General features: G+C 39.6%; 1 long non-coding RNA gene across 2 annotated transcripts in view; it reads right to left on the bottom strand.

Moving 5' to 3' along the window:
- Nucleotides 1–13,959, bottom strand: part of LOC139180112 (uncharacterized) — a 78,487-nt gene extending 64,528 nt beyond the window's left edge. For both annotated transcript variants that reach the window (XR_011564428.1, XR_011564427.1), the window contains exons 1-2: nucleotides 13,762–13,959; nucleotides 8,581–8,688 (exon numbers count right to left, since the gene is read on the bottom strand). This is a non-coding gene — a long non-coding RNA (uncharacterized lncRNA). The remainder of the gene's footprint in view (nucleotides 1–8,580; nucleotides 8,689–13,761) is intronic.
- Between the last annotated feature and the right edge of the window lie 6,907 nt (nucleotides 13,960–20,866).

Genomic DNA, 20,866 nt, shown 5'->3' with positions numbered 1-20,866 from the left:
TACTTTCCCAGCTTTCTTGTTTAAGATGTTTTGTGTATGATTTTTTTTTCATATTCTTTTTGTGGACGAACTCACTGTGGTATTTTATCCTACCCGTGGTACCTCTGTGACCTACCTGAGTCACTTTAGAATCTCTAATGTGCTCTTACAATCCAGTAACTGATGTCTACAGGCTGGCTTATTATGTGTTAAAGATAAGCCCTTTTCAAAGAAAACCACAAGCACACCATATTTCTGATTAAAACTAATGGTGGACTAGGAAGGAAAGCTCTTAGATAGCCTGACAGTGACTAATAGAAGTTTGTGTGTTTATGTATCTTCCAGTGAATTATATATGCTGCACTGTAGACACAGATGGAAAACAATGCAATTTATCTCTTATTTTCTTTAATGGTTTGGCCCATAAAAACAGGTCAATCATGAAGAGGCCTTCTTGAAATGATAACCTTGAAATCAAACTTCCATACAGACACTCAAATGTAATTCAGCATCCAAAGGGAAAAACAGACCCCTCGACTCTGATTTAGCCTGAAGTCACTACAGGCACTCGAATATTCTTGTCCAGAAAATCCCCTGGACAGAGGAGCCTGCCACAGTCCATGGGGTCGCCAAGAGACAGACGTGACTGAGTACTCATGCGTGCACTACAGACATGCCCACCACACTGGGAGGACCCTCGTATATTTTCCACATGCACAGGCTATGGATTATTATGAAAATTGCATGCAAGACAGTTCCTGACAAGCCGGTCTCTCAATATTTGAACTTCAGGAATAGAAAATCCAAAAACTGATGTCATTATGAATGATCACTCTGGACAACAGATACCTGTGAAAGACAAAGGCAGCTACCCCTTGTCTTCTATGCTCCCCACTGGAAAAATACCAGGTTTCTCAACATCCTGGAAGAGGTGATAGCCTTGATTAATTTAGCTACTACCTCCTTATGTATCTTGGGGCACAGTACAGACATCATAAACTGTCCTCACAGGGGTCAGAAATCCCTAGAGTGCCAAGTGGCAGGGAAAGCTTGAACTAAGACACATGCCCCTACTCATTTGCCATACCTGATACACAACTGCTCACCTTGACCTTCGATCACTAGGTAAATAATATATTTTTTTAGGGTTCTGATATTTTATTTAAAAATTTGCTTTCTAAGCTTCCTAATCTCTCACCAGAATTGTAACTGCTTCCTCAGAGTCACAACTTTTTACTACCTGGTAGAGTTATTTATTTATAAGGCCTTATTTATAAAAATTACTGTGGTTTTATTATGATGAAGTGGAAAGCAATCATGGAAAGCATTTGAAAAACACTGAAAGGATAAAGTAGAAATGTGTAATCATCCATAATTTAACCATACCTCATTATATTTCTGAGTTCTAAAGTGGTTTCTTTTCTTTCTTACTTTCTTTCTTTTTTGGCCATGCTGCATGGCTTGTGGGATCCTAGTTTCCAGAACAGGGATTGAACCTAGGCCCTTGGCAATGAAAGCACAGAGTCCAAGTACTGGACCACCAGGGAATTTCAGATCACGAGGGAAATAATATTAGCAGTAATGACAGGTACATCCATCCAAAGTGCTTTTTGAAGCATTAATTAATTTAACCCTTTTATATTATTTCATTGTGTCTTCTCTGATTTTCCTATCATCTTCTGCAGCACAAGCCTTAAGCACACATCACTCAACTCTGTTTCACCTAAAAAGATAAACATCTACCTCCTGACTCAATAAAGCTTTGTTCTCCTTTGCTGACATTCTTCCTGTTCCAGTTTTGTTAACATTTTTCTAAAGGTTCTAGATATGAATTGTCCAACAGAAAGGCCATTAAGTTTTTACTACATAATTTTATTATACACTTTAAGTACTTGCACATTTCTTACACATTTCAAGTACTCGCATTTCTTACACATTCTTACACATTTCAAGTACTCCGTCTTGAAATAGCCACATGTTTGCTGATGGCTACTGTAGAGAATAATGCAGATCAAGAATGAGAGGATCCCCTGGAGAAGGGAATGGCAACCCACTCCAGTATTCTTGCCTGGATAACTCCATGGACAGAGGAGTCTGGTGGGCTACAGTCCATGGGGTCTCACATGACTGAGTAAGTCACACACACACATACAGAACATTTTCATCAACTCAGAAAGTTTTATTGAACAATGTTCCTCTACAGGGAAGGGCCAGTTTTTGTTGAAGGGGTGCTTATTTCATTTTCCCAATCTATAACAGTTTCTTTTTGATGTATACTCTATTCAGAAATTTCTCTTTAGGCTACAGTGGGGTGACAGGAATGATATTTATTCTTTGGTCTTCAACAACTGGAAAGTTGAAAAAACACACGAAATATATTTTGAGATTTTAGGCACTGGAGAAGAGGCAGGACAGAAGCTGACCTCTGAAAAAAGTAAAATGAAGAGAAGTGATTTCTATGATTGACCCAGCTTATGCCCAGTGACAGTTTCTAAGCCTACACTGAAAGAAATGATACAAAAATTTCTTCAGATGAAAGGAAAATGATACAGATATAAATTTGTATCTACTCAAAGAAACAGAGTTCCAGAAGTATAGGCTAATATAAAAATAAAATTCTCAAAACTTTAAATCTCTTTGAAAGGTAACTGACCACTTACATGAAAGCAACAATAGATCATGGGATTTATACATGTGTATATTAAAATATAGAGCACATATAAGTTCATAATTTTAAGGTTTTTGTCACCCTGTTTATTTAACTTATATGCAAAGTACATCATGAGAAACGCTGGACTGGAAGAAACACAAGCTGGAATCAAGATTGCTGGGAGAAATATCAATAACCTCAGATATGCAGATGACACCACCCTTATGGCAGAAAGTGAAGAGGAACTCAAAAGCCTCTTGATGAAAGTGAAAGTGGACAGTGAAAAAGTTGGCTTAAAGCTCAACATTCAGAAAATGAAGATCATGGCATCCGGTCCCACCACTTCATGGGAAATAGATGGGGAAACAGTGGAAACAGTGTCAGACTTTATTTTTCTGGGCTCCAAAATCACTACAGATGGTGACTGCAGCCATGAAATTAAAAGATGCTTACTCCTTGGAAGGAAAGTTATGACCAACCTAGATAGCATATTCAAAAGCAGAGACATTACTTTGCCAACAAAGGTTCGTCTAGTCAAGGCTATGGTTTTTCCTGTGGTCATGTATGGATGTGAGAGTTGGACTGCGAAGAAGGCTGAGCGCCAAAGAATTGATGCTTTTGAACTGTGGTGTTGGAGAAGACTCTTGAGAGTCCCTTGGACTGCAATGAGATCCAACCAGTCCATTCTGAAGGAGATCAGCCCTGGGATTTCTTTGGAAGGAATGATGCTAAAGCTGAAACTCCAGTACTTTGGCTACCTCATGCGAAGAGTTGACCCATTGGAAAAGACTCTGATGCTGGGAGGGATTGGGGGCAGGAGGAGAAGGGGACGACAGAGGATGAGATGGCTGGATGGCATCACTGACTTGATGGACATGAGTTTAAGTGAACTCTGGGAGTTGGTGAGGGACAGGGAGGCCTGGCGTGCTGCAATTCATAGGGTCGCAAAGAGTCGGACACGACTGAGCGACTGATCCGATCTGATCTGATCTGAAGTGACATAATTTTACTTGAAAATAGACTGTGATAAGTTCAAGATATACATTGCAAACACTAGAGCAACCACTAAAAATAAATAGAGGTACAGCAAATAAGACAGCAGAAAAAGGAAATAAGAAAGATAATACTAGAAATCAGTGAAATAGGAAACACAGTGACAATAATGATATCAATTAAACCATAGGTTGTTTTTTAAGAAACTGAAAACAAGGGTCAGACAAACCAAGAAAAAAGGGATAAGGTGAATAATCAAAATTAAGTATGCAAGAGAGACCATCAATAAGATCCTCAAAATATTCAAAATATATTTTATAAAATATAGTAAGTGAAAGTGAAGTTGCTTAGTCGTGTCCGATAATAACTTTATGAAAAAACAGACACAATCGATGATGAGTGTTGGAGGAGAAAGGGACAAGAGAATGAGATGGTTGGATGACATCACCGACTCGATGGGCATGAGTCTGAGCAAGCTCTGTCAGATGTTGATGGATAGGGAGGCCTGGCATGCTGCAGTCCATGGGGTCACAAAGAGTCAGACATGCCTGAGTGACTGAACTGAACTGAACTGAACTAAAAATCCTGAAAAATCAGTTCAGTTCAGCACAGTTCAATCGTTCAGTCGTGTCTGACTCTTTGCAACCCCATGGACTGCAGCATGCCAGGCCTCCCTGTCTATCACCAACTCCCGGAGTTTACTCAAACTCATGTCCATTGAGTCACTAATGCCATTGAACCACCTCATCCTCTGTTGTCCTCTTCTCCTCTCACCTTCAGTCTTTCCCAGCATCAGGGTCTTTCCCAATGAGTCAGTTCTTCACATCAGGTGGCCAAAGTATTGGAGCCTCAGCTTCAGCATCTGTCCTTTCAATGAATATTCAGGACTGATTTCCTTTAGGATGGACTGGTTGGATCTCCTCGCAGTCCAATGGACTCTCAAGAGTCTTCTCCAACACCATAGTTCAAAAGCATCAATTCTTTGGTGATCAGCTTTCTTTATAGTCCTACTCTCATATCCATATATGACTACTAGAAAAACCATAGCTTTGACTAAGACAGACCTTTGTTGGCAAAGTAATGTCTCTGCTTTTTAATATGCTGTCTAGGTTGGTCATAACTTTTTTTCCAAGGAGCAAGCATCTTTTAAAAATCACAAATTGCCAAAGCTCATGAAATAAGAAATATGAATAGTCTTATTCTTAGTATTAAAAGCTAAAATCCTAAGCTGAAAAATTTCACAAAGAAAACTCCAGACTCTAAATTTTATTTAACATTCAAGGAAAAAAAATAATACAAATTACACAAAAACTCTTCCAGAACACAGAAGAAAATAAACACTCCCCAACTGATTTTATGAGGCACAAAGTACCCCAATTTCAAAAAAAGGCAAAGCTATACAATAAGAGAAACTACAAACCAATATCCCACACAAACATAGATGCAAAAATTCATGACATATTTTGGCAAATCAAATCCAGAAATATCTGCATCATAGCCACCCAGGGCTGAGCCCAGGAAGGCAAAGTTGTTTTCTGATATTTGAAAACCAGTCAAGCAACTCACTATGTTGACAATCAAAAAAGAACAACCACATGATGATTTCAAGGAAAAGCACTGGACAAAATTCAATATCCATTCACAATAATACTTCTCAGTAAACCTGGAATAGGAGGAAACGTCCTCAATCCAATTATGGACATCTATGGTAAAAGCCATAGCTAACATAATTACTGGTGAAAGGTTGAATGCTTTCTTTCTAGATGGAGACTGAGGCAAGAATATTCCATCTTATCATTGGTTCTATTCAACATTATCCTTGAGGTCTTAGTGAAAAGAGAAAGAAACACAAAAGACACACAGATTGAAAAGGAAGAAATAAAACTTTATTTGCCAATGACATGACTGAGTACAATAAGTGATTTTATCAACTTTGTAGGACAAAAGGTCAATATACAAAATACATCGTGTGCTCTATTCAGTGAAATAAGTGTATTGATCACATATTTTGCTGGTGCAGCAATGTCGAATTATTATAAATGTTTCTATCATTTATTCTCAAATTTTATACCTCCTTTATTATGGATTGGCCACAAAAAGTTCATGGACTGGGACCAGCCTACAGACCACTACCCACATGACACTCAGATATTTATTAATTAAGTGAAACTTCCATACATGTAGTACATATATGTTAGACACCATGCTGAACAGTCTCCCATATGAACAAGGCTCAATTCCTAGGACCGGATCTCCAGTACAATAAGCAACATAAGACCACTACACACATAATCAATATTTTTAAGAATATGTTTACAGCCATAAGTGATGGGAAGTGGTTTGCATTTGAAGAATGGGAGAAAGGAAATGAAAGACTTGTTCTGATCACAAAAATCTTAATGGTTGAAGATGTATTTGAATTTGCCATAGAGAAGTGACAACAGAGCAATCCAAACCCACCCACACAACAGTGAGCTTACGGTGAGGCCCTCATGCCCCCTGTTTGTTTCTAGGAAATGGATTTCGACAAAAACTTCTGGGATTTGGAGGGGTAAAGCACAGACATTAAATCTCCCACATTAACATCCTCCCTATACTCTAAACCCACTGATACTTCTGATTCTCCAATAAGTATGATATTAATGGCTAAAAGCCCAAGTAAAGTTTTTATACAGATTGTGACCTGTGTACCTAGAATCATAGGGTGTTAGAAGGGGAAGATCCTTAGAGATAAGATGACAAAATTTTGCAAATATGGCAACAGGAGATGGACATTTTTTCCTAGGCCACATGGCTTTGCAGGAATCAGCACATGTCAGATGCAGCTCTGACACTCGGTCCAGGACTCTTTGCCTTATGCCATGCTGCCTGCCCAGACACCAGAGGAAGGAACACCGTCACCTATAGTTGCTGTCGCTGCACACAATTGGACCCAACAGAGTGATGTCTGAAACAGAGTGACAGCTGTAACCTAGACACAGAGGCATAATGGGACATGAATGGAGGACTGAGGACAAGTTTAGAAGCTAAGACATGAGCTTAGAAGAAGCCTTCTGGGCGGGGCAGGTGGGGGGCAGAAATGACCCAAGGAAGAGAACAGTGGAGGTATATTCAATATTCATCCATGTTCAGCCATCACTGAAAGGAGCAAAATCCTAGGATCACTAAGACAACCCAGTTATTATTAACTGACACTCACAACCCCAGAAAAGTAAAAGCTACAAGATGTTAGTAGAATATCTGAGTGACACTGAGAGCAGTATTGTCCATGAGCATGACATCGGTAAGACGGACAGTGATGGGACAACCTTCACAGCTGATCCCTTGGCTCCATCATCAGGGGTAGCTATAGTTTTACATAAATACCATAAAATAAGGATCCGATTACCATATCCAACCAGCAAATGGGTGCCGAAGCACAATAAAATGAACTGAAAAATAATCCCAGAAACCTTCAACAGACACATTGTAGCATATCCCTATTTAAATAGAAAAATCAAGTCTGAATATAGGATAGATTTTTTTTAATGGACTTTTGAAATTCCCATTGTCTCGGAGCTCGCTTTCACCATCTCCTCTCCCCTTTTTGTAGACCCAGAATATTACACAGCTTTACTTCCTGGCTCACATATCAAAACTGACCTTTTTAAAATTAAAGCTGTTTTTCTTTTTTTTTAGAATAGTGGTTCTTACCTGTTATTATGCACTGAAATCACATGAAGCTCACAGGAAGTTGAGCCAAGGTGCTGTGTTCAGCCACACAGTCTCACATGCAGTGTCTCTGGGGTGGGCCCTGAGTACTGGCAGTTCCAACCAACCTCCAGATGCTGGAAGCTGTGGCTGATGCTTCCTGGTTGGGATACCGGACTTGGCGGAGAACCACTGCTTCACAGCTCTCCTCACCCTCCAACCTCTTGACACAGCTTTTCACATTATGAAACATGATAACAAGCACACAGCTCTGATGCTGGCCTCCCTCCATATAATTCAGGCAAGGCACTGAATGAGGGTTCAGTAAGTATTTGTTGTATAAGTAAATCAACAGATGAATGAATCACCGAGTTGGGAATGAACGAATAAATAAATAAAAGCATTTGCTTTTTTGTTTGCTTCAAAAGCACTTAGAGTAACCCTAAACACAACAAAATGAAACACAGTATGAATAAGAAATACAACCAAGATGATTCTATCCCAGAACAAAGAGACTGTTCTAAAGATAAATTTCAATTATGGCTTCCAAACCATAGAGAGCACATTCCCAGCACATCTCAGATGTTCACATTTTCTTCACCTCCAGATTTTAAAAGTTTAAATACAGTGTACCAGTCTCAGACTATCTTTACTCATAATCAACAAATTATTTTGTGATTTTAAACCCAAACATCTATAAATCTTTAACAATCACACCCTTCTACTTTAAAAAGGTATATTGAACAAACGCACATATGCCTTCTCCCTCCTGGAATCCACTAAGTCATAAACCTGCAAAGACAAAGAGCTGGAGGTCACAGATTATTCAGAAGATGGAAAATAGTGACTGAGAGGTGATTGTCTTCACACAGCAGCGAAAGGTGGATCCTGGGTGGTTAGAAAAATAAAGCAGCAAGCAGCAAGCAGACACATGTGGGGAACAAAGGCACAGCTCAGGAGCTGGAGAACACCTTGAACAGCCATGGCAGGAAGTAAGGTTAAAACGGCCAGATTAATTGAAAGTTGAAAAACGTAAACTTTTACATCCTGACATCCTTGCCAACACCATGCTAACAATCCGTATCTAAGATCTCACCATTATTACAAAAAATAGAGACCAAGTCAAATAGGAAAAGGGACCAAATGGAAAGCAGAATCGTTTTTTAAGGTATATAACATTCCTTAGAGAGATAGAGACAACTTTGCATGAAATAAATCAAATTAACTGTAATAATGATAGTTAAAAAGTTCTTTTAGAACTAACTTACTTTTGGAGCAAATTACAAGGGAAACTGTTCCACTGCAGAGGTGGTGGTTTTGAAGAATGAAGTCAGGAGCAGCTGAGTCCGTCCATGTCTTCCCCAGACAGTGATGCCCTGTGGAAACATACACACATCGTCAAGGGATGTATGGTTGGACCATCCATACTGATCTCCAGCCTGCAAGACCAAATCATGTGATAGATTTTGAATTTAGGAAACACTGTATCTATACTCAGTGCTGGGCAGGAGTTGTCAAAAAGACATGCTCACTGTATACCTGTGATGGATTCATTTTGATATTTGGCAAAACTAATACAATTATATAAAGTTTAAAAATAAAATAAAATTAAAAAAACAAAACAAAACAACAAAAAAAAAAACCTAAAAAAAAAAAGCATCAATGACTCTACAGGCAAATATGGAACATCTCTATATGATAATCATGAGAAAGAGATCATATTCCCTATTTTCAAAAATAAAAGAAAGAACCTAAAGTAGACGGCCATGTGACTATAAACAATCTAAAGAAGGTAATATACTAGGGTTGATGCCAGCCACTCTCTTAGTTGCCCTAACCCTAAACCCCTTCTGGAATCATCAGTTAAAACAACAGTCTCCTAAGTTTGCTCGGAAGCACCTGGCAGCTGAATGAGTCCTCTAAGTGTTAAGTTCACTTCTGCCCCTGAGGTCTGTATTCCTGCTTCTCACCTCCCTGTGTCCCAAGTCTTTGTTTCCATCAGTTTTGAATCCTACCCGTCAATCAGTGTTTAGTTCAAGCACCTTTTCCTTCGAGAAATGCTCCTCTAATTACTATCCAATGATTTCTCATTGTCTTCAATATACGAATTCATTCCTCTTACTAAGACACTCTAGGCCCTCATGGTCAGATCTTGGCTTTCCTATTCAACCTAATTCTTCACTACTACATCCCCCACCCTTGGCACTCTATCCTCTAGGCCTAGGGCAACATGCTGCTTCCTCAGACCTCTGTGCTTTTGCATAACTGCTCCTCCTCCCCCTAACTCCTACTTTTTTTTTTTTTGGTTGTGCTAATGGTGTGAGGGAAATGGGATCTTAGTTTCCTGACCAGGCATTGAACCTGTAGACCCTGTAGTGGATGCACAGAGTCTTAACCACTGGACCACCCGGGGAGTCCCTAATTCTACTCATCCTTCACGTGCAGTTCAGGTCATCTGTACCCTCATCTGGCTTGGCTGCCCCACCTACATACTACCGTCACTTGCCTTTAAAAGAAACCCATTTATATCCACAAATAACCACTATTACTTGAACATCTGTGATACTGAAGACACTGAAATTAAGTGTGGTACTTGTTTTCCTTATTTTAATCACTACAAAATGTATGTGGTATGTACTGTTACTCCTATTTTCCAGAAGAAGAAAGCAAGGCATAGAGGGGTTTAGAAGTGTGTCTAGGGGACTTCCCTGGTGGTCCAGTGGTTAAGACTTTGCCTTCCAATGAAGGGGTTATAGATTCAACCCCTGGTCAGGGAGTTAAGAGCCCACATGCCTCAAGGCCAAAAAACCAGGGCATAAAACAGAAGCAATACTGATGCAAATTCAATAAAGACTTCAAAAATGGTCCACATTAAAAATGTTAAAGAGAAAAAAAAATATCTAGATTTATTGGTAGTTCATTGAAAAACTAAGGTTTGAACATAGTTGATTTTACATTTTACCTGTGTACTTAACACTGTTAATTGTTCTTATAAATGAGTGCATGACTGCAAACTCCATAAAAGGCAAGATCCATAATAAGTGTCATAGTCTTCCATCTCTATCACACAGCATAGGGCCTGGCTGATAATAATTACTCAATAAATATTTGCTAAAAATGATCTGTGTGTTTAATGTTTTCTGCATTGTCTGTGTGCTCCATGAGCATAAAGACAGTATATTAATCACCTTTCTTGTTGTTTTAGTCACTAAGTCATGTCTGACTCTTTTGTGACTCCGTGGACTATAGTCTGCCAGGCTCCTCTATCCATGGGATTTCCCAGGTAAGAATACTGGAGTGGGTTGCCATTTCTTTCTCCAGGGGATTCTTCCCAATCCAGAATTGAGCCTGTGTCTCCTGAGTCTCCTGTCTGCGTCTCCTGAGTCTCCTGCATTAGCAGGCTATTCTTTACCACTGAGCCACCAGGAAAGCCCCTTATTTTATATATGGTATTTTACAGATTTTATAGATTTTTAAAATTTTATATAGTAGTGTGTTAATCCCAAACTCCTAATTTATCCCTCCTCCCCTTTTCCCTTTGATACCAGCACAGTGTATGTTGGAAGAATGAATGCACTATAATTCTGAGAGAATTATATATATATGTGTGTGTGTGTATTTACACACACAATTTTGACAGCTCTGGTAGAGCCTTGGGATCACACCCTGCTGGTTTTGAACATGTATTATTATCCAAAGGAATCTCACACCTTTAAAAGTCAGAAGCTGTGTCTTCCAGTTCAGGATCTCTCTGCATTGGTTAGCATAACACTTGGCACATATCAGATAATTAAATATACTGTTTTTGTTGCTCCTCAAGAAAAAAAAGGTGATGAATTTTTTCCATGAATTGTACAAAAAGCTTAGATATCATTTGCTTGAATAACTCTGTTTTATCCCTTCAAGTGAAACACGAGTTTGGCTGTGGAGATTTGAAAGCCGTCCGACATGGACTGGCCTAAATGATATACTGGCACCCAGGGAAATCCTGCCAGGTTGAAGGCTCTGTGGTTTCCCGTGATGAGAGCGATCCAGAAAAAAGCCATACCTGTTCCACAAAGCCAGTGGGCACCAGGATATGGGTGAGCAAAGACCATTAACATTTTAAGTATGGAAATTAGAGGTTTTGGCATCCCTGGGAAAAAAACGATGTGGCCTTTTAGAGACTGCGGGATCTGCTGCCAAATGTCTTTCCCCTTGAAACAAAAACTATGTTCAAGTCTCAATAATTACCACTGAGCTGTGCCAACCCCAGAAATCCTTCCCAACCAAGTAGCTCCACCGGGAGCTGAAATTTACATTTATAATCTTTTACCTTCCCCCAAAATGTTAGTTTTCAGGACTAAACTTCACACACGTAATAACCTTGGGATTAGATCCGCTTTAGACCTGAATCTGGACCTACCCATGTCAAGCAAGAAAACATATAAGAGAAAGACAGCTCCCCTCCCCTTTTTAAGAGGATATTTGGAGGCGAATATGAAAAGAATTAAACAGCTGAAATATCAGAAGTATGATTGCCTTTGTAGTACCATGTGAGCTGTTTTTCTGGAACTTTGCAATTGCACAAATGAGCAGGCTGTTTTTCATCTGATCTCCAGAGGACTCTCCAGACTCAAGAGAGAAACGGTTCTCAAATCCATCTGGTCCCCTTTGCTTATCTGAGCAGAATCAAACACACAGAGGCCCAAATATTTGGCCAAACAACAGAAGTAGCCAGGCAACAGATACTTTAAAAAAAAAAAAAAAAAAAACCTGAAAAAGATTAAATCACATGCATTTTTTTCTGATAAAGATACAGTCCTTAGTCACTGAAAATATTCATCAATAGTATTCATATGTGATTAATTCACAGTAAGTCCCAGTTTTCTGTTTTCTATCCTATCGGTTTATGAATTCAGAATCATTAGCAAACTGTGCATCAGGGCCTTATGTTTTTATTTCTTTTTCTCTCTGGAAAAATTAATGCAAGTTCCCAGTTGATTTTTCCATCTTTCTCCCAGAAAAGATACCAAAAAGGCAAGATTGACAGTGGAGATATCTAACGGTAGTATGAATGGTGGGGTGGGCATTGGTAAATAGATGGTGGGGGCAGGTGGGGTGGGGTGGTCAGCACTCATCTCTGTCTTCCTGTTGGGATACACGACAGTGAGGAAAAAATTTAACCGCCCCTTGCTCCTCTTCAAGAGTGACAAGGGTAATATATTACTGCCAAATCTTGTGAAAACGTTAGGAAACACCATTCCAGCTGTTCGAGTCAATGAGAAAAGCCATGAGTCTTGTCAAGTCCTTTTGCTACTTCACAGCATAAGGCTGTCACTTCATTAATTAGACGAGCGTGTTGCCACGCGACTCCAGTGAGCACACTCTCCATCACCAATCTTTGTCAATTTGGGTAATAAAACAGCAATTGAATCATCCCCCCTCCCACTCCTGCACATTAGTAACTGTTTTATGATGGAATTTCAGTTTCCTGGTGCACTTGATTAGTCAGTCTGGGGAGGACTTTCATAGATGCAGTAGGAGTCTAATTAAAAGGCAGACTGCAAAGAAACAAACGGTTCAGACACAGTTCAAAGAAAACAAGTTCCAGGGACTACATGATAAGATTAAACATTCTAGGTAACCGTTTCTTAGATGAATCTTAGGCTAAAGGGGAAGGAATAGGCTCGTCGTGGGGTCATGGGGAGCCCGGGCACTAGAGGTGGGGAGGGTGCTTGGAGGAGGGAGCATGCTGATAACAGTTGTGGATTTTGGGGAGAGTGCTTCCTGACGGTGACCAGGAACCCACAGTGAGATGTGACCAGGAACCCAGAGTGGTGTGCGTGGGCAGCCTGGGAAAAGAAAGTGCCACCACCATCAACTCCTGGTGAAAGGGGTCTCTTGTATCCACAGCCCCTTCCTGATCTGATCTGGTGGCTGTCAGCAGACATTGTTTTCTGCTCAGACTTTGGGCTCTTTCAGTCAAAGTTCTGAAAACAATTGCATTTTTCTTCTAAATACATTACATCTGATAAACTTTATATTTCAGAAAACTCTACTGGTGGTAGGAGTTCTGGATCTCACCGTTTTTTCCTGGGATCTGTCCTAGGAGATGATTTTGTCACAAATGCAGGGCACTGGGGTTTTTCTCGGGGCTTCCCTGGTGGCTCAGATGGTAAAGAAGCCGCCTGCAATGCAGGAGACCGGGGTTCGATCTCTGGGTTGGGAAGATCCCCGGGAGAAGAGAATGGCAACCCACTCCAGTATTCTCGCCTGGAAAATTCCAAGGACAGAGGATTTTCTCTAGACAAAACTGCTTTTGGGGAAAAAACAAAAAGACTTGGTGGGGAGATTTAAAAAAAAAAAAAAAAAAATATATATATATATATATATATATATATATATTCTGTCTCCACAATTTCACAACAGTTCTGTTTTCTGTCTACCACCTCTCCCCCATATTTCACCTGCCACAGGCCCCTCCTTTCAACACTGGCAGTGATGCTGGTGGCTCTGAGAGCTCCGTGAGCACCCCGAGTATAGCACCCAGTGATAATCCTTCTGGTGTCCATTGGCAACAAGAAGCCAGCTCGCACTTCCTTTCTTGCTGTGAAGAGACTGGCCTAGGCGCGGGGCTGGCACAGGAACCGTTAAGGTGCAGCCATTAAGGCGGGGCCACTAGGGTGGCCGTTAGGGCGGGGCCACTAGCAGGCTCAGCCAATGGTTGGTCAGCATCACAGTGGTTGCCCGCCCCTTCCTCATCCTCTGTGTAAAAGGAACCGGAATTCTGACCGGGAAAAGCTGGTTCTTTGAGGCATTAGTGCCGTGACCTCTCAGGCTGATGGCTTTCTGATTAAAGTCGTTATTCCTGCCCCAGGAACTTGCCTCCCGATGTACTGGTCTTTCGTGTGGTGAGCAGAAGTCCTTATCAACTCTGTCAGAAGTGACCGGACATCTCTCCTGTGGAGTGGAATCTCAGGTATAAAGAGGGGAGGCATTAGAAACTTTTAACTTCTAGCTATAAATAAAACAGGAAAAAAAGAAGAAGAAGAAAAAAAAAGCTGGCTCCCTCTCTGGGCACAAGTACCTGGTAAAGAGCAGTAGGATGAAATAGGAAGTGCATTTTGCCCAAATCCCAGAGAAATGGGCTCTGGCTAGCCCATTTCTAGTCACCACAGTATTCCTTTGAATTAATCGATGAATCAAATGAGTGATTTAAGGCAACCGTTTTCTGTTTCAATTTTTTCATTCATAACTTTCCACCTCAACACCCCTTACTCTCTCCCTTATGCCTTGTCCCCTCCCCTAACCCTCCCCTTCCCCTACCCACCAATGTGATTTTGACAAGTGCTTTAGGGCAACCATCCCCAACCTTTTTGGCACCAGGGAACAGTTTCATGGAAGGAAATTTTTCCACAGACTAGGGTGGAGGGGATGGTTTTGGGATGAGTCAAGTGCATTACATTTACTGTGTACTTTATTTCTATTATTACTTCAGCTCCACCTCAGATTATCATGTGTTTGGTCCCTGAGGTTGGGAACCCCTGTCCTAGAGCCCTGACAGATGCTTCAGGGAAAAAGGGGTTGAGGCTTATACTTTAACCAGGAAAATATACACACTAGAAGGCAATGCTACCCCACTCCAGTACTCTTGCCTGGAAAAATCCCAGGGACAGAGGAGCCTGGTGGGCTGCCGTCCATGGGGTCGCTAAGAGTCGGACACGACTGAAGTGACTTAGCAGCAGCAGCAGCAGAGCCTTACTAATGAAAGTAATCAGGGAAGCCATAAGGTAGTATCATCACATTCTTAGGTGGAAATGTAAATTATATATTGCCATAAGACTAAAACTCTGAAAAAACAGAGAAGATGAGTCTAAGAAAAGAACATTATAATAGGTAGGTTAAAAGAAAAGGTCACATAATTCAAGCAGCTATTTTAAAAAAATCAGAATCTTTTTAATCATCAGAGTTGGATGAAGTCTACGGTCCATATTAATATCAAATTCTGTGATCCCCTGAATAGGAAGTAGATAATTTTGGCTAATCTCTACATAACAATGATGAAGAAAAACACAATCTACAGTTTTCTTGGGAAAGAGTGTATTTATCTGGGCAACAGTGCATTTTCACTGAAGTGCTTCCCTTCTTATCCTTAGACTCTTCTCCCTGAGAGGTTGTGCACAGTAATTAAGTGCAGCTCATAAGTGTACCTGTTGTATATGATTTAAAAGAACCTCATGTGTGCAGAATTAGATTAATTATAATCCTCAGGTCATGATAATCTTCAGTGATCCACACTTGACATTAATTTATTTATTTCATTTATGAATTTTAGTAATAAAAAAACATTCAAGAGTGTCCCGTGCAACCCAATATAGTAAAACTCTGACAGTAGCTTTTATCTATATGCTCCCCCCAATCCTGTTCTCCTGTCTGTCCTTCTACCTCAAATATAATCCCAACTTTTGTACTAATTATTCCCTTTAATATTTAATAGTTTTAGAAATACATATGTATGCTTAAATAATACATTACTTACTTTCACTTGTTTTTGAATTTTGTAGAATATTAGCCTGAGTACAATATTTTGGGATTTGGTAGTTTTCATCTCCATTAAATTAGTAAGATTCATTCATATCTCAGTTAATACATGGGGTTGATTCAGTACATGTGTGTGTGCTAAGTCATTTCAGTCACGTCCAACTCTTTGCATCCCTATGGACTATGGCCTGCCAGGCTCCTCTGTCCATGTGATTCTCCAGGCAAGAATACTGGAGTGGATTGCCATGCCCTTCCCCAGGGGATCTTCCCAACGCAGAGATTGAACCCGCATCTCTTATGTCTCCTGCATTGACAGGCAGGTTCTTTACCACTAGCACCACCTGGGAAGCCCCTGATTCAGTTCACTACTCTGTAATTCACTGCTTGAGTATGCTATGATTTAATTACTATAGCTCTTAAGGCTGCTCTCAGATTTTTACTATTATGAACAATGATGATGTGAAAGTTTTTATTTACATCTTATATTGATCTTGTGCAACTATTCCTCTTGGGTATACACCAGAAAATTGAATTGCTCATTTATTAAGATGTGTAAGTGTTTGGGTTTCCAAGACAATACCTTATTTTCCCAATGTTATACCAATTTACACCCCTATCAGCAATTTACAGGCAATCTTATTGATCTGCATACTCAATACTTGGTATCTTTAGACATGTAAAATTTTAATCAATGAAATCAGCAAAATGTGTTTTGTCATTATGGTCTTATTTTGCATTTCCCTCATCACTGATGAAGCTGATTATCACTGAATATGGTTACTGGTCATGAATATCTTTTCTTCTGTGAAATGATTGTTTTCCCATTTTAATATTGTATTGTAGAAACTCTTTATCCACTGAGGGCTTCCCTGGTGGCTCAGACGGTAAAGAGTCTGCCTGCAGTGCAGGGGACCAGGGTTTGATCCCTGGGATGGGAAGAAGAAGGAAATGGCAACCCACTGCAGTACTCTTGCCTGGAAAATCCCATGGTTGGAGGAGCCTAGCAGGCTACAGTCCATGGGGTCACAAAGACAGGACTGAGCAACTTCACTTTCACTTTCACTTTATCCACTAAGGAGGTAGTGACTTTCTTTTGTCAATTGTGTGTATGACAATATACTTTTTTCCTATTTATAGCTTTTTTTTTTTTACACTTTCATCAAGCTATCTTTTGATTACCAGAAGTTCTCATTTTAAAATTGATCTGTCTTTTCCTTTATGGTTAGTAGTTTTGATATCCTGTGGAATAAAATGTTTCCTACTCCTGTATCACCTCTATTATCTAAGAAAATGTTACCACTTAATATCTGAGTCTTCAATGCATCTGAGGTTGTTTGTTTTGTATGGTGAGAAACAGATATTCAATTTCCTAGCCAGTGGAATAATATCAGAAAAAGAAGTAAAGTATAAGACTAGGTTGGAAAGGAAGAAAAAAACTGTTCTTATTTGCAGACAACATGATTGTTCACATGGAAAATCCTAATCAAGAGAATTATTATAAAAATATAAAATATATAAAAATATAATTATTATAATAAGAGAATTGAACAGTTTTAAAAGTGCAAAATAAAAAATTCTATTGTATTTCTATGTCCTGCATGGTAAATCGTTTCAGTCGTGTCCAGCTCTCTGGGAGCCTATGGACTGTAACCTGCCAGGTTCCTCTGTCCACGGGATTCTCCAGGCAAGAATACTGGAATGGGTTGCCGTGCCCTTCTGCAAGGGATCTTCCTGACCCAGGGATCAAACCTGGGTCTCTTACGTCTCCTGCATTGGCAGGCAGGTTCTTTTCCACTAGCGCCACCTGGAAAGCCCCTGTATTTCTATATAGTAGCAAATAATAAGAAAATGTAATTTTTTAAATAAAGATATTAACATAGCAAGTAACTGTAAAATATTTAGGAATAAATCTAACCAAAGATGTATAAGGTCCAAGAGCAAAAAATAATCACAAAATTCCACTGAGGTGGTCCAGAGGCTAGACTCTGGCTCCTAATGCAGAGGGCTCAAGTTCCATCCTTGGTTAGGGAACTAGATCCCACATGCTGCAGCTAAGACCTGGTGCAGCCAAATAATTAAAAGAAAAAAGAACTATTAACAAATAAATTAAAATTCCACTGAGAAACATTCAAGAAAGACTTGTAGACATCATGTTTGTAATAGAAACATACATAGAAGTCAATTCATCCCAAATTGCTTATAGACTCAATGCAACTCCAATCAAAGACAACCAGACTTGGATGAGGCTGAGTTTTAAACTTCTATGGGAGTATAAAAAGTCAACAATAATCAAGACATGTCTAAAGACAGACAAGAGAGAGTATATCTCAGCATATATCAGGATTTATGATGAAACTTCAATAGTTAAGACAAGAGTATATTAAAGCAAAAGTAAACAAACTCACAAATGTTAAGATTAGAAAACCCATAAGAAGACCAACACACATGTAATTTTGAAAGATCATACAAGTAGCATAGCAGATCAATGTGAAAAGGGAGATTATTATTAAAATGGAACTAGAAAAATTGTTACAATGTCTGTAATAGAAAGTGGTTTAATTTATATAATCAATGGTTTTTATTAAAGTAGTATTTCAAAGCTCTCAGACTTATCTTCATCAATAAAAGGCACCTGGAAGTTTTCTTTTTTAAATGTCTCTGAGTGTATAAGGGGTCTATATTAAGATCTCTGAGGGACACACCTGGATAACAACAGGTAGTCCTTAATTCCCTTTCAAGAAGGATGGGGCTGATTAACTGGAAGCTTTTGGATGTTTGAGAGGGAGATGCAATATGAGACCAAAGGTGAACTTCATTATACACAAAGGAAAAGCTAAGTCTAAATCTACCCATCCTCTTTTTAGGCCACTCCCCCTCACAATACTCACCTTTTCTTCTCAAAAAAAAAAAAAGAAAAAAAAAGAAAAAAATGTCAACTAAGTTTTAAAGGATTCAAAAGTATTAGCTTACCCAACGTATTCATGCTTTTGCTTCACAATGGTTAACAAAGTCAGAACTCATTTGCTTGGGTCCACATTTCAATGCATTTTCAAAAAAAAAAAAAAAAAAAAGACACACACATTTATCACTCACATATGTTTTCCTCTTCACCCTTGAAACTTAACCCTCTGTAGTCTCAACATCTGGGAGCCTGAGCACGTTAATTCATTTCAGCCCATAAATGCTGCTGTGTAGAAATTTACATGTTGTCTATGGAAGCATCCACTTAACCATTCCTTTACCTACTTTTCTGATATTTATTTAAGGGTCTTTGAGGCCTCTTGGACAGTACTCAGTAGTAATAAGTATTCAAAAAGTGTTTCTTTTCTCACAACATATTACCTGAATTCTTTTCATTCATGCTACCCTGTACTCTACTTCCCAATATATTACCAATCTTCTCTGCCATTGGCTAAACACAATCTTTCTTATCGGATGACTAAAATTCTCCTCTCAAATATAAGGCTGATATCACTGCTCAACTACCTGACTCTTTGTGTCAGCTGTAATTGTAATTTCTCTTTGTTCCCATCCAACCTCTCAGGAAAATTTTGATCTCTTTCCCTAGAATCAGAGCCAAAGCATCTTACCCTAGCACTAATTTAAGTGGCTGGTTTTCCTAGTAATTTTATTCATTATATGATGGAAGGAATGAGTCACACAGTGCTATTGTAAGTCTTTTCAGAAAATGTATAGGTGTAGAGAAACAAAGCATATATATTAAATAATTAAAGAACAATCCAGTTTAGCATGTGAATTCATGCTACACCTCTGCCTTTCCAAATACACCCTATGTTTCAGTTGCCTCGCTAGAGTCTACAATATTATGGAAAATTTCTTAGTTCACAATTTGGATTAGAGCTTTGCTTGCTTAGGAAAAATAAAAGCATTCCAGACTCAGACAGGAACTTAGAATGGGCTTGTTATTTGAAATTCTTTTTCCCATGTTGGAATGCCTGTAGCCAGTAATATTTCTCACTCATTTGATACATATCCATTAAAGACAATTCACAATAGGCTGTAGAATATATGGCCTGTTTCCCCTAGTAGCTTCTTGAGAACATCTCTTCTACCTTCTCTGTAACAGTCCAGGTCTTGGAGAAAGCAAATGGTACATTCAAACTGTGGTAATTTGAGGAAGTTTAGTAAAGGGGATATTTACAACCCCTAAGGGATATAGTATTCAGAGATTACTAATTGTAGTGTTTATTCCTTGACCAGTCCTAAAAGGCAAGTGTGCAGAGCAATCATCATAAGTCAGAAGAAGAGGAAGATTTTTGGTGCATCTTGGCTGATCTTTCTTCAAGGGGAGCATCTAGGATTAAGGCCCCTGTAAGGAGAGGAGAGCACAGCAACCCACTCCAGAATTCTTGCCTGGAGAATCCCATGGACAGAGGAGCCTGGCAGACTAGAGTCCATGGGATTTCCCAGGCAAGAATACTTTAGTGGGTTGCCATTTCCTTCTCCAGGAGATCTTCTGAACCCAGGGGTCAAACCTGGGTCTCCTGCACTGCAGGGAGATTCTTTACCAACTGAGCCACCCAATCCACCTGCCAATGCAGGAGACGCAGGAGACTCAGGATTGAACCCTGGATCAAGAATATCCCCTGCAGTAGTAGATGGCAGCCCACTCCAGTATGCTTGCCAGGTAAATCTCAAATACAGAGGAGCCTGGGGGGCTACAGTCCATGGGGGTCACAAAGAGCCAGACACAACTGAGTGACTGAGCATACATGCATGCAAAGAGAGTAGTAGAGGAGTCAGCACCCTGCCTACATATGCCTCACCTCCTTCCCTCAGGTTCCTAACAGCAAAGACAAATGCAAAAGAGAGCCCATAGTTGCAACCCTACAGAAAGCCTCCTAAGGAAGAAATCAAAGTGGAGAGCAGAGAACAGATCTGCAGGGACAAAAGAAAGACACAGAGCACATCCTGGGGTAACTTCCTTATAAAATGGAGAAAACCAAAACGGAATTAGAAATAAATAAATAACAGAAAGTCACCTGAAAAATTCACAAATATTTGGACAAC

The sequence above is a fragment of the Bos indicus genome, chromosome 27 (genome assembly GCF_029378745.1).
Source record: "Bos indicus isolate NIAB-ARS_2022 breed Sahiwal x Tharparkar chromosome 27, NIAB-ARS_B.indTharparkar_mat_pri_1.0, whole genome shotgun sequence".
Taxonomy (NCBI): Eukaryota; Metazoa; Chordata; class Mammalia; order Artiodactyla; family Bovidae; genus Bos; species Bos indicus.
The sequence above is the reverse complement of the archived record's forward strand: the minus strand, read 5'-3'. Positions and strand labels throughout refer to the sequence as shown.